Here is a 15,427-nt window from a genome sequence, read left to right on the forward strand (position 1 = left end):
TGCAAGGTCTTCATCTGGGCAAAAAAAAATGAAAAAGCACATACAGAATGGGAGAAATTAAGCTAAGCAGCATCACATAGACGTGGGTATAGTAAAAGATCACAGACTGAACATGAGTCAACAGTGTGATGCAGCAGCAAAAGAGGCAAACACAATTCTGGGATTTTTTAAGAGAAGCATAGAGTCTGGATCACATCAGGTAATTATTCCCCTCTACTCTTTGTTAGTCAGACCTCATCTGAAATAATATGAGCAGTTCTGGGCACCCCCATTTAAAGACATTGAAAAACTGGAGTAAGTTTAGAGAAGAGCTACAAGGATGGTGAGCAGTCTGCAAATCATGTCCTATGAAGAACTGTTGAAGGCTGAGAGAAGACTTAATAGCTGTCTGCAAATATCGGAAGGGCTGTCACAGTGCAGAAGGATCAGCCCTATTCTCATTTGCACAAGGAAAGACTAACAGCACTGGGATGAAACGGAAAGGGAGGAGACACAGATTAGATATTAGAAAAAACTTTTTGGCAGTGAGGGTGATCAATGAGTGGAACAGGTTGCCACGAGAGGTGGTGAGTTCTCCTTCAATAGAAGTCTTTAAACAAAGGTTGAACAGACACCTGTCTTGGATTATTTAGTGAATCCTGTATTGAACAGGGGATTGGACCCGATGACACTGAAGTCCCTTCCAACTCTACTATTCTATAGTTCTATGATACATATACTACTAGGTAGTAAATCCATGCGTTGCACAGCAATTTTTTAGATAGCAGTCTTGGAATATACAAACCAGAACTGTGGGTTTGTGTACAACACAAACAAACAGATTTTGCATTTTATATATAAAAAGAGGAGGAGGGGCGGTATACAGAAAGTAATATATATACCGCGCCTCCTTCCCTTTATTATCTAGCATTGTCATTATACAACCACCTCCTCTTCTCTATTATATATTGCTATCATTATACCACACCCTCCTATCTCAGAAAGATAGTAATCTTATATATAAGCTCAGCTTTCATTTTTTTTACATAGCTGAGATAAAATGAAAGCTGCGCTGTGATTGGTTGCTACGGGGATCATAGATTTTTTTGGGACAGCTTTCATAACAGTGTGGTGCTGGGCTCATTTCTGTGGCTCACTTTGTATATTCTAGGACTGCTACTCATTAAATTGCCGTGCAATGCACGGATATACTACTTAGTATATAATAATCATTATGCTGCTTCTCCTCTCCATTATATAGTACAGGGTGGGCTACAAATAAGTAGCCCACCTCCGATCCTGGCACCACAGTCGTTTGAAAGCAGTCCAAAAGAAAATGTGCTTTGTTATCCATAGCAACCAATCAGAGCACAGAATTAATTTTACCTTGCAGTATAAGATAAAAGCTGCACTCTGATTGGTTGTTATGGCCAACAAAGACCTATTTTTTTTTTAGACAACTTTCATAAATCTGCCTCATGGTGTTATTTCTGCAGCAGCAAATATTTATTGTGGAAAGCTATGTGCAAAGCGGTTCAATTAGGGAGATCTTCGCCAAGAAATAGCTAGGTACAAAATCACCTGTGTAGTGGGCCAGACCTATAGGCCACTTCAGAATGTCTTTCATGTTTGTCTTGTGCATTTGTATTGTCAGCAACTTCTGTGTGCATGAAGTATGTATGATGCACCTCTGCAGTACTGAAAGGCATGAGCTTTCTCTGTCTGGAAAATGTATCATTTTGTGTTGTGAGTCTGCGGTCACCTGACCATGCTATATATAATTATTTGCACAGTGTGCGTAAGTGTGGTGAGGAGATTAAGGCTGCCTGTCCACGGCCGTGACAGAATATCACTAGCGATATTCTGCCGCAGGGGAGGAGGGGGGAGCACTGACAGGTCTGTGCGATGAGCCTATCTATTTTATTTTTCTGAGGCTTGCTCGCAAAAGCCTTGTCTGCGTCAGCCATCCACCAGAGACACTTTCTGACCCATCTGCTAAGGACACTGCTTTCATTCTGGACTCAAAAACTGCCTGTGAGGACTTTCTACACATGGTGAGAGATCCTGATAGCTCCTTTTCTAATGCTTCTCTTGGCATACAGTCATGGAGTAACATGCCTAACCTTTCTGGCTTCACTACGGAGTCTGAGTCCGAAGAACCTCAGGGTCCGCTCAAAGTTGTCTAGTGCTAACTGAGACTTTTTTGTTTTGCCCTTGTTGGACGTTTGTTTTTTTTTTCGCTTGTTCAAAAGGCCTATAAAGTTATTTTGTTCCCCCAAAATGTTTACTATGCTTAAAGTTTTAGTTCAAGTAAAAATGTTCAAGTTTTGGACAGGAGGGTAAAGTGTTTGTGTTACAGTAAAGCAAGTATTTAAATTGCATTGCCATGGAGTGTCTGTGTTTGCACGTATGAATGAAAGCATTATAGGAGTGATTGGCTATTCAGTTCCATGTGTTCACTTGAGCCGTGTACTAGTGCCTGCCTGTAATTTCACTTGTCCCAGGGAATACTGCCTCATTGCCATTTTTTCTCTCTTTTACTCGGATGGGGGTATAGACGTAAAGCTACCACCCTTCACGAGGTGTCTTGGGAAAGTGATGGTCATTCCACTTATCCCTTAATTTCCTCAAATCCTGCCAGTCGCCCTTCTCTATCTTTTTGTGCTTCACAGTGTGTTTTCTCTAACTTAGTCTTTGGGGATAAATGTTATGTACAGGCCCCATAGCAAATGCTAGTGAAACCTGGATTCCTTCCAGCTTAGCAACTCTTCTTCAAATAGGTATGGCCATTCCACACACACAGTTCCTACATGCAGTCATAAAATAAATGTATTACAGGGGAAGTGACATCTTAGGTAAGTTCTATATGCCAGGATGGGTAAACTCTGAGAAGTAACCGGAGGGGGGAGAAAGTGTTAACGTTTCGCCTTACACGCTCCATGACTGAGTAGATGGTTCTTTACAAATGGTTTAGCGAGTAGTGCACTAGAAGGTGATCAAACGGTAACTCTGTTTTAAGAGATGCCAGGGTCGGCTTATTCTAAGTAGGGGGGACTGTAGTGGCCCAGACCTATAGGCCACTTCAGAATGTCTTTCCTGTTTGTCTTGTGCATTTGTACTATCAGCAATTTCTGTGTGCATGAAGTGTGTATGATGCACCTCTGCAGTACTAAAAGAGTTAAAGTCTGCATGAGCTGTCTGTCTGGAAAATGTATCTTTTTGTGTTGTGAATCTGTGGTCACCTGACCATCCTATGTATTAATGTTTGCACAGTGTGAGTAAAGGTGTATTTGCACTGCAAAGATGATGGCTTTTGAGGGATCATTTTGCATAAACTACGACTTGGTACTAATGCCTGTTAGTACCAAGTAGCAGCATGTGAGCCACTGGGAGCTGTTATCAGGGAACACACCACCCGCTGTTCCCTGAATACTTTCACTTTGTTCTGCGTCAGGGATGACAGCTGAGACAAAGCAATCAGCTGTTATTAGCTCTCCCCAGACAGAACACCTTGTGTGGTCCTGCTAATCAGCTGTTCTGCCAAACAATGGTTTTCAGCCAGAACTGAATTCCATCGTTTGGTCGAAAGGTGAAAGATGAGCACATTTACACAAAACAGCTATCGCTCAAAAGATGGCTTTTGAGCAAATTTTGAGCGATAATTGTTGTGTCTAAATGGGCATTAAGTGTGGTGAGAAGATTAGAGAGATTAGCCTTGAGACAGTCACAGCCTGGTCTAGCAGCAGTCTAGTCTAGCCAGTCTGTCTGCAAATAGTCTGGTCTAAGCTACTAGGAATATCTGTTGGCATGCCTTTGAAACTTGTGGAAGTAAGAATGGAGGAGGCTGAAAGGTATCACCCGTCTCCCTTGGACTTATCTGATCTCAGGAGATTGCAGGATAACTTCCAGCCCCTGTGAGTGAGAGGGGTTTCTAATGCAGCATTGAGAGGCATCTGACAAGTGAGTGTTGACAGGTTGAGAGTCCAGAGAGGAAATAGTGTGCGATTTTCCAGGAGCGGAGCTGCACAGATAACTAGGACTGTGGGTCCGATATTCATCCTGTGTTCTGCCTCCCTGTCTAACTACCAGTTCCACCTATACCCATGCTGTATTGAACTTATGTACTGTTGAACTGTTTTGCTACTGAAATTTAAGTAAAGCAACATTGCTGTCCATTTCCAGCTTTGTTTTCAACTACGCTGTGTGTGGACTATACCTCCATCCTTCAGCTTCACTGCATGCAAAAAAGCAGTGCATTCTTTCTTCTGGTGTTAGTTGCTCATATAGCTGTTCAAGCGTATTCCTGACACTGCGCACCGCCAGTGGCGTTTCCTGTGGCCCCTGGGGCTATGTAACACATACCATCAAAACTATTTTTATGAATAAATAATAAAGTTTTGTTTTTAATGAGGTGCTGGAATTGTCTGCAGCATTTTGGTGGATTTTCAGTAGACTAGTACATCTTATTCTGTGAATTCACGTGACCTGATAAATAAAACCACACTTCATCCCACAGAAATACATCGACGGGTCCAAAAATTCTTTAGCAATCAGTCAGCAACTATGGACAGTAATTCACAGGTTTATCTTTATTGAGCTCTTTCAGTTCCTGCACACAAGTTATTCGGTGTGGTTTTAGGTTTAGAGATTTCAGTATTCGCTGACAGGTTGTTCATTCGCTGATTCTCCAGTATGAGGTTGTGCACAGCATCGACGATCTCCGGAACAACAAGCTCTCTCAGATGTCCAGGACGTTCCTCATCATTGGTGCTGAAGTAACCCGTTTTAAATTTGGCAACCCAGTTCTTAACTGTAGAATATGAAGTGCATTGATCCCCCAATGTCTGCGACATATCACCATGAATATCCTTCGCGGACTTTCCTTGCAGAAACAAGAATTTTATCACTCCTCTGCTCTCATTTGCTGTGAATATTGCCTTAGACCCCGCCATTTTGTTTTCCCACGTGCCGAGATCACTGTTGCCATAAGCTACAAACACAAAATTTTGAAAACATATATTAGACACATAAGGCTTTCATGTGATTTAACATTTATTACCACAGAAACAAAAAAAGAACGCAAAGCCAAAGACTTATCAGCACCCCCTCGTATGTATGTATGTATATATAAATGACTGCGTATCAGAACTGTCCCATTTAAAACTGAGGTTGCTCACAAATGGAACTCAAAGAACAATTCAGACAAATTGTATATATTATGATATATCTGTGCATACAGTTCACTTTTGTAAGTTAATTGTCTATGTATAGATTTTTTACAATTTCCTTTGCAGAAGAAAAAAATCGAGTATCATCTATAAATTGAAAAAAAAAATCAGAATTTATTTTTAGGCCAAATTCCCTACACATAGGAAACATCATATCTATAAAACAAGTTTTTTTTTTTTACACTGCGGGTTCAGCTTTAGTATACTACTAAATAATTCAGTCAGATACCAGCTCTACACAGTGATATTGATTACACTGTATTTACCTCCAGTGATCACAGGTGGCATGTTACTTAAATGAAGTCATTCTTTTTCCCTTTTCTTCTGTATCTTGGCCTATACTACCACAAACACTTCTTTAAGCCATAAGTCATTTCTGAACACTCTCCTCATCTTGTTATTACCATAGTGGTCCCTCTGTGCCTTAACAAAATAATAGAGCCTCTTTGTGCCCAACAAAGTAGTAATGGTCCCTGTAGTAGTGCTTCCTCTGCTCCCTTCAAAATAATAGTGGTGCCTCTGTGCCCTGACAAGGTAATCAAGCCTCCTTTATGCCTCCAAAGTACCTCTGTACCCTAGCACAGAGAGACCACTAAAAAGCTATGTAATAAAACCCCTTCTGTGCCCCCACAAAATAAAAATGCCCCTTTGTGTTCCCATAAAGTAATAATGGTCCATCTGTTCCCCAACAAAGTAAAAGAGCACCTATATCCCTTCACCAAAATAATTGTTCTCTCTTTGTGTCCCCAAATAACAACATAACCTCAGGAACCATTCAAATTAACAGAGATGCCTTAGTGATCCCTCAAAGTAATAGACTATGCCCTATTAATCTCTTAGTGACTAGCCTATTTTTTGCCTTACAGAACAAGCAAATTTCATAATCACATTGCAAGAGCCATAACTCATTGACATAGCTATATGAGGGCTTAGTTTTTTTTGGGACAACTTGTATTTTTTTAATGGCAGTACTCAAGGGTGCATATAATATGTTGTATAGCTTTAGTTAATTTCTTTTTTTTGTATGCTGTGCAGTTCTACAGTCAGCCAATATATGTATATATATGTCATATAAAGAGATTGAGAAAGTGTCCCCCCAGCTGTCCAGTATCAATGAGCTGCCGTTTGGGACAATAGAAAGTTGACATCCTGACATTTTTTCCCCCTTGAATCTACTGTGATGATAGATATATAGGTATTAACTGCTAGATAGATATTGTATATAGAGGTGTTAGTCTGTCAGGCATTTTGTGTGCAAGGCCGTGGGCCTACTTCAGCTTCCATTTTATGTTTGTAAAGCCTCATTTAGACACAACGATTATCGCTCAAAAGCCGTCTTTTGAGCAGTTATCTTTGTGTCTAAATGTGCCCATCTTTCAGTTTTCTGCCGAACAATAGTTTTTAGTTCTGCTTGAAAACCGTCCTTCAGCAGAACAGCTGATAAGCAGGACACATGCTGTGCTCTGCCAGTGGAGATCTGATAACAGCAGATAACATTGGTATAGCTGTTCTCAGTTCTCAGCCCCGCCAGCAGAACAGCTGATTAGCAGGATCGCAAGCTGTGTCGGCTGCCCATGGTGCTGAATTCTCCAAGGGGAGACCATGGGTGAACAATACAGCTAATTACAGACCACTGGCTATTGACAGGTAGATACTAATTCGCTCCCCCTGGTCCGCTGGATGTTGCCTTTAGAGAGATAATTGTATTACCTCACCTTAGCTGTGATGTAAATCAGCCCCATTCTCTTCAGGCCTCCAGACTCCAAAAATCTGCTTAGCAAGAGGAAGTTACATTGTTTGAATCATTTTCCTGTTAATGTAAGTCTCAGGAAATTCGTTAACTGAGACTAAGGCCGGCTGCACACGGCCGTGACGGGCTCCGCTGCGGAATTCCGCGGCGGAGCCCGTCACGGCGCCCCCCAGAGACCCCCAAACTTACCTGCGGATCCGGCATCCTCGCTCCCGCATGACGCCTTGGCGTGACGCGCCGTAGCGTCATGTGACACGCCGGCCGCGTCACATGAAACGCCCACAGCGTCACATGAAGTGCCCATCCCCGTCATATGACGCTGCGGCGATAGACGGGGAAGCGGTTTCACGCTCTCTTCCGCTGTGCTACAGCGGAAGATAGCGTGACGGACGGGCTTCCATTGACTGCAATGGAAGCCGTCCGCACGTACACCCGTGGCAAATAGAGCATGCCGTGGGTGAGGACGGATGATTTCACGGTGCGGAATTCCACGATGGAATTCTGCACCATGAGCATTGAGCTATTAGGTTCAATAGCTGTGGGCAACGCGGCGGATTTTCGCCGCGTATTATGTGGCGGAAATCCATCCGTTTGCAGCCGGCCTAAAGGCCCACTTAGAAACAACGATTATCCCTCAAAATTCGCTCAAAAGCAGTCTTTTGACCGATAATCATTGTGTGTAAATGTTCGCCCATCGTGCAGATTTCATTATGCCGTCGCTCATCGTTGTCTTTCAGCGTGCTGAAAGACGACAATGAGCCTTATCAGGGATTCACAGCGGGATACAGCTGATACTATTGTGTTTAGCTGTATCCTGTCCCTGATAACAGGCTGGGCGTGAAGAACAGAGCGGTCGAGCTGCGTTCTCCATACCTGGCATGGAGCGCTTGGCGCTCCGTGCAGAAAACATCTGGATGCAGAAGACAAGCGGTATCCCGCAGTGGATCTCCGCAGGACACCGCAACGCCCTTGGACAGGCAGACTAAATGATTTCAGCTTGTTTTTCAAAGGAATTGTACAGATAATGGGTCACATTGAACGTGGAAATAAATCTGAAATGATTCATCATTGTTGGAATTTTTAACATGACAAAAACTTGGCATTTTAACAGAGTGTGTAGACTTTTTATACCCAATGTATATGTCATAGATAATTGCAGTTTCTAAATATTCAACTTCCTTTTATTAAAGAGGAACCCAAGAAATGGGGAAGTTTCAGAGAAACATTTTTTAGCGTGTGAAATAGACATGGAGACAGAAATTTACATCTGAAAAGAAGATTAATAAGAAAGCAGGAGAGTTAAAAGTGAAAGGACGGTCCAATATAATAAAGTACTGCAGAAGGAAGCCTATTCTATGAAAGCCATCACACATTAGAAGGTAAGCTGGCACTTGCCATATATGTATGTGCTATAAAATATCAGAGTGACATATGATAGATACTGTTCTAGTGTATGTAGGGGACTGGCACAGCTTTTCCAAGTTGTGGCAGGAGATAATAGAAATACAGAAGATTGAGGGCAGATTCAAACCAGAGAAAAAAAAAATAAAGCAATTTTGAAAGGTAAATAAATCGCTTCACTTCAATTACCATAGCGTAAAAAGTTATCCAAAAATGCAGTGATGACTATGAGTATGATGTGATATCACTGTAAGTTCATTCAATTCTTAAAGAACAGAGCTAAAACAGAGAGCTTCTCTGGTGGACCTGGTCCATCCACACATTACATAGGTGACCATTCATCTAAAATGCATGGGTGGCTGCACCGTCCTCTGGTGATAACAGACACTGGCTCCTTTGAAAAGAGGTTTTCTTAATGACTACCTCTTATAAATCTAAAGCTTAACTCCACTCAAAATCATAAAATGCAAGCATTACACACGTGTTGTGTGTAAGTGGGAAATCTCCAAGCAAACAGAGCTTTGTTAAAAGCCACATGTACAGTACAATAAAGTTAAAGCTGGCATTTATGCTTGTTTTTATTTGTGTCAAATGTACTGCTTATCAAAGCTCAATTTCCTTCTAAGGCTGCTTTCATACGGTAGAGAAAATCGCACGAGATTTGTACTTTGCAGGATGCATTAATAAGAACCCCATTCTGTTGGATGGAGTCATATAAAATCACATAAATTATATAATGAGAGCAGCGCCTCCAGAGGAGGGGATAATAATTCTATGTTCACTAGATAGTGTTTGCAAATAGTGCAGTGGGACACTCACCTGGTGCTAGGCGGATACTCCTGGGTAGGAGGTCCGCTTGCACCCGAAGTCCAAGATTACTTGTAGTAAATGTATCCCAAACCCTGCAATCTGTTCATATAAAGTCACGACATGTCGTATATTTTTGTTGTCCTCGGAACGCATTGCCCATTGTTTTCAATGGGACCAAAAAAACATATTACATGGCTTGCGATGTGCACGTGAGTGCTATGCGGGGTTTGCCATTGGAAATGGGAAACACCTGCCGATCCTCCGACACAGCTGAAAGCAGCGCTGGAGGATCGCTACTTTGTGTTTTTGACAGAAAAACGCCTGCATTCACGGGTAAATTGCACATTGACGAGCGCGATATCGGGCTGTGTTCACAGGCTAATATTGTGCTCACCTGAGTGTTGGAAGTCTTATATGAGTGTAATTTAGTATAGGAACTCCCTGCTGCTTCCATTAAATAAATGAGTGCCTCTTATGAAACTTGACCCACTTTTTCTAAGATCCATCTATTTTGATGATGTGGTTCACATCATTTTTAAGCCCTGCCCCTTTGGTCATGGCCAGCATTATCAGTGACATCATTGAAGGGAGAGGCCAACTCATGTGGTGCATGGCAGTAAAGTATCAGCGTGTGGGAGGAGAGGGGGGCTCCCTTCCTGCAGGGATTGGGTACATTGTGAGACAGCAGGTAATGTCAGGTGAGATATGGTGACTTGTGAGTGACAGCGCAGCAAACCAACAGCAACATTTAACAGTGTCTGCATAGTCCATGGGGAAAGTGCTGCTGCCGCCACACTCTGCCTGCTGTTGGAGGTTCCATATCCTGGCGACTATGACGATAATGTAATGTCAATAACTGCATACATAATAGACACATAATTTGTGGCAACAATGATATACACTTTTAATTTGACACATAAAACTGCAAGAGAAATGATACATAAGAATTCAACTTCTTTTTATAACAGCTCCATAATCTATAAAGTAACCATATGTGAAACTACAAATCTCAATACATTCATTCTGGAAAAAGCATGCTGGTATTGATAGTTGTACAAAATCTGGAACTTCTCTGCTTGTTTAACAGTCAAACTGCAGCACTGAAACAGTTGCGACAACAGGAAGTTACCCCAATTTTCTGGTCGCATGACTTTTCTGAGACTTTATGTTACACGTCACGTGTTACGTGTAGCCCTAGCCTTTAAAAGTGTCCTTCTGCACTCCCTGTCTCCCCTGAGTCAAACAAGAGAATGACTTGAAGACTTGAATGAATCAGAGCGGGATTTGCCCTTCTGAGATTGCGCCTGGCTGAGATTGTGACCATTTGCTGATAGGGTTGACACTTCTGTCATGAAAAAATACCGGCCATGATAAAAATGGGCGTGTCTTGGGGGCGTGGCTTATCACGGGGCCAAAATTTGGATCTGCGCATGCGTGAGACTAGAAACTGTCCATACCCTGAAAATAAGACATAGCATGATTTTACAGAATTTTTGAGGATGCTTCAAATATAAGCCCTACTCCAAAATTAAGCCCTGCTAACAGTTAAAGGAGATGTCCCGCGCCGAAACGGTTTTTTTTTTTTTTAAACCCCCCCCCCCGTTCGGCGCGAGACAACCCCGATGCAGGGGTTAAAAAAACCACCCGCACAGCGCTTACCTGAATCCCGGCGGTCCGGTGACTTCAATACTTACCGCTGAAGATGGCCGCCGGGATCTTCTACCTTCGTGGACCGCAGCTCTTCTGTGCGGTCCACTGCCGATTCCAGCCTCCTGATTGGCTGGAATCGGCACGTGACGGGGCGGAGCTACACGGAGCCGCTCTCTGGCACGAGCGGCTCCATAGAAGACTGCTGAAGACCCGGACTGCGCAAGCGCGGCTAATTTGGCCATCGGAGGCCAAAAATTAGTCGGCTCCATGGGAACGAGGACGCCAGCAACGGAGCAGGTAAGTAAAAAACTTTTTATAACTTCTGTATGGCTCATAATTAATGCACAATGTATATTACAAAGTGCATTATTATGGCCATACAGAAGTGTATAGACCCACTTGCTGCCTCGGGACATCTCCTTTAATTTAAAAAGTCAATTTAAATAATGTCCAGGCAGCTGTACATGTAAAAAAGTTAAACCTTTTTGAACATATAAACACTGTCTTATTTTCGGGGAAGCACAGTAGCACATGCTGGGTTTTTAAAACATGGGCGTGAAAAATACATCCCCCTAAATAGATACATAGATATACATTAGCTTCGTACTATGGTCTGCAAAGCACATACTAAGTGCAGGCTAAATATACACTCGTCTGAAAGTGGCCTAATGCAGAATAAATGGTGTGGTTTTCCAGGCATAAATACTATTGATGACCTATCATCAGGACAGGTCATCAATACTTGATCGGCTGGGGTCCGCCGCGTGGGACGCCGACCGATCAGCTGTGCGGGCACATGCTGTCAGCGCTGCAATAACAGAGGTCGGAGTGGAATCCTCTGTGCCGACCTCCGCATAGTGGCCGGCGCTTGTTATTGCAGGCACGGCTCTCATTGAAATCAATAGCAGTCGTGCCTGCAGTGACAAACGCCGGCCACTACATGGGAGGTCGGGTTAGAGACTTCCGTTCCAATTACTCAGAGGTTGGAGCGGAAACTTCTGCGCCGACCTCCCTTGTAGTGGCCGGCGCTTGTCGCTGCAGGCACAGCTCCCATTGATTTCAATGAGATCTGTACCTGTACTTATAAGCACTGGCTACTACACAAAGGTCGGCGCGGAGGCTTCCCCTCCAACCTCTGTTATTGCAGCGCTGCCAGCATGTCTCCGCACAGCTGATCGGTCGACGTCCCAAGCGGCGAACGCCGGACGATCAACTATTGATGAAAGGTCAGCAATAGTATTTATGCCGGAAAAAACCCTTTAATGGTTGCATATAAAGCGTATGTTATCAGCTGTTCAAACATTAAAACTGCATCTGTCAAGGGGCGAGATATATTAGGCAGCAGGTGAACAGTCAGTTCTTGATGTTGATGTGTTGAAAGCTGAATAAATGGATAAGTGAGCAATTATGACAAGGGCAAAATTCTGATGGGCAAACAATTTGGTCAGAGTATCTCCAAAACGGCAGTCTTGTGAGGAGTTTCTGGTGTGCAGTGCTTTAGTACCTACAAAAAATGGTCAAAGAAAGGACAACCGTTGAACTGGTTTCAGGATCATAAGTGTTTAAGGGTCACTGATGTGCATATAAAGAAGGAAGACTAGCTAGACTGGTCGTCTTCCACAGAAGAGTTATGGCCCTTTGGGCTCATGTCCATGAACGTATGAATAAAAGGCTGCGGGTGTCCCACAGCGAACCCATCTGTGTGATGCCGGCACAGATTATGTATGGGCAGCGTATCTCACGTACGCAGTCATGCACAGCCCACAGTCATTCCCCTCACTATCTCATAGTGGGATTACGTATGAATCGCCGCTCATAAGCAATGTATTGCATATAGACCGCATTACATACGCTGTCCATAGAAAATAATAGGGCTCACGCTGCATGGTACGCCGAGAAATAGAGCATTTTCTTTCACTGACTATGCTCAGCGCGTGTCATGTGGCCGTACATCACATGCGTAATATGAAATGAAAACACGCCCATGGACATGAGTTTTTTACATGGGCTGAGAAGCGCATGATTCTCATTTGTCGATGGAACAAGCCGATGACGTCATCACCAGCTCGTTCGCGCTCAGGCAGCCTATTTAGACTGGAGGATTCTCGTTGACCATCTTGCAGTCTTCGAGCACTTATTCTTCAGTGTGTCACATTCCTATGTTGAATGTTGAACTAGCAGTGCTTAAACGGCACGATAAGTGTCCAAGCCGGCGATGGTTTTTATACCAGTTGAAACTGAATGACAAGCCAGTACCTGACGATGCCTGTGTTTAAACTGAACGACTGTTGTTTAGTTTTGTTTGTTTGAACGATTTTCTGAACAATAATCGCTATGTCTAAATGGGGCAATACTGTAGCACAAATTATTGACAGTTGATGCTGGTTATGATAGAAAGGTGCTTGTTCTATGTGTGGCTGCATAGTCACAGACCTGTCAGACGTCCATAGATCACACCATTCTCTCATTACAACAAATGTGTGACAAACTATGTGGATGAATGCTCTCTTGTGGTCAGCATAAGACCAATTTCACACAAGCATAACATGAGCCCATATATTTGCCCATAATACAGAAGACTGTCCTAGCTGTGGTAGCTTGGCGGTTACTCACTTCTGAACCACCGCCTTTCTCCACAAGAAGGGTAGCAATACATTAAGAACTTCACTTCAAGACCATACCTATAGAAAATATTGTAACAGGCTAGTCATGGGGCCAACTTGTTACATATAAATCCTGTTCGTGACTGCCAGAAACTGCAACGAGCAACCTTCCCGGAGGGAGTTGCTGCAGCAAAGGGAATAGGGCCTGTAGTTCTCAGGATGAGGGGGGTAGTAGTTGTCAGTTCGTGACGCCACCATTCCAAACACCGGCATTCATACAAGGCTGATAAATAACACTGGACAAGTGTATAGTACCTCGGGTCCTCCAGAACGGTGGAGGCCCAGCAAAAACTTTACTAGTGACTCTTCAAACATGATACAACAAAACTTCAGCAGGCAGAGTTTGCAGTGCAGGAAAACTTAGTACGTATTCAGAAATACTTAACATGAAAGTCAATGCCCACAGAATGGCAGTAATGATCACCCCGCTCTCATAGACTTAAGCACGCGTGGGTAAAAATTAAAGGTCTACCATTATACGGGGATCCAGACTTCAGACGGCCGCATAGGAATCATAAAACATACTTAGAATTATCTTCAAAGATTTGGTAGACTTCTGCACCGATCTTGTTGTAGAGAAATATATTGTCACTAGCCGGGGTAGTTACTTACAAAAAGGCTCTCTTGTGATGGGACTTTTGGGGATGGGAATTTAGGCTCACTCTCATGCGCCCCTGTGGTAACAAACTCTCAGATGGTAGATGGGTGCTCCTCAGCCGAGAAGATGGATCTCTCTGGACTCCTATTCCATCCAAACCCTGTGCACTACGGGATGCCGTTCCTCCTCTTCCATTTTTGCCAACATGGGAGCTGATGATTCTCCCATGCGGCTCTGTGTTAGCATTCTGTATTAAGTAAAATGGAACCCTGCTCTAACACAGAAAAAAGAAGACTCTTTCATGCTCTCAAACACTCACATTTATAACCTCACTTGTACCACATGACAGGAAAGATAGATAAATTCAACATGCAGCAAGGCTCACGGACAATGATTTTAATGTAGTTAACCCTTCAAACGCTGCAGCTGTGCAACACACATACAGAAAATAGACATGACAGTTTTGCACAGTGCATATGCATAAGACAGACATGTATGACAATAATGGAGGGGTCCAGAATGTTGTTCTGGGACACTACAATATCTAGATTCACCAGCGTTTTATTTCAGTTTCACACTGGTCACACCAGGCCTCAGGCCTGCAGCCCTTTCGGCTCTATCGAGCTATCCGTTTGCCTTTCCCCCCTTTTTAGTAGTGTGTCTGGAGGTTTTATCTCCTCCAACCACACCCCTACAGCTGTCCCAGCTAATTTAGCATACAGAATGCTTAATTTCATGCCCTCTGCAGGCCATTCTGTGTACTGCCATACCACACAGCCCAACCATAGGTTTACTGACTCAAACTCGTAGCATTATAGGGTCCTATGATCCTATGACTTCAGTTTAGTAGACCCATAGTTAAGACGGGACACTCATCTGTATTATGGACACGTAAATGTGCTCGTAATACACTTGTGTAATACTGGCATCATATGCACTCTCTCAGTATAGAGATCTGGAAATGGTTGGCAGCAATAAATGAAATCATTTTACAATGTATAAACTGAGAGTGTTTCAAATCTATAGCTATGGAAAATCAGAGCAGCCGTACATAGATACATTTATATATTTACTTTGTCGGAAACACTGAGCTCAAAATATGTCCACAGGAAGTGACCATTTCCTGTAAATGCATAATGAGAATGGAGCACATTACACAGGACATACTTAATGTAATATATTTTTCTTCATGTCATTATAAGGCTCTTTGACTTCTCAAAGAAAAATGCTGTGTTTAGAAACTGATATAATACCCTAAATACACTCATTATAAAAAAAACAAGCACCTAGAAGCAGTTGTCGGAACCAAATGAAAACGTTCTCTGTGTGATTGTAACGTTGCTAGAAG

At 43.0% G+C, this 15,427-nt stretch overlaps 1 protein-coding gene across 1 annotated transcript in view; it reads left to right on the forward strand.

The window, feature by feature from the left end:
- The first annotated feature begins 8,199 nt into the window (after positions 1–8,199).
- Positions 8,200–15,427, forward strand: part of FGR (FGR proto-oncogene, Src family tyrosine kinase) — a 103,313-nt gene continuing 96,085 nt past the window's right edge. The window contains exon 1 of the mRNA XM_066572717.1: positions 8,200–8,336. The gene's annotated coding sequence lies outside the window, so the exon portion shown is untranslated. The remainder of the gene's footprint in view (positions 8,337–15,427) is intronic.

This window comes from Eleutherodactylus coqui, chromosome 1, assembly GCF_035609145.1.
Source record: "Eleutherodactylus coqui strain aEleCoq1 chromosome 1, aEleCoq1.hap1, whole genome shotgun sequence".
Taxonomy (NCBI): Eukaryota; Metazoa; Chordata; class Amphibia; order Anura; family Eleutherodactylidae; genus Eleutherodactylus; species Eleutherodactylus coqui.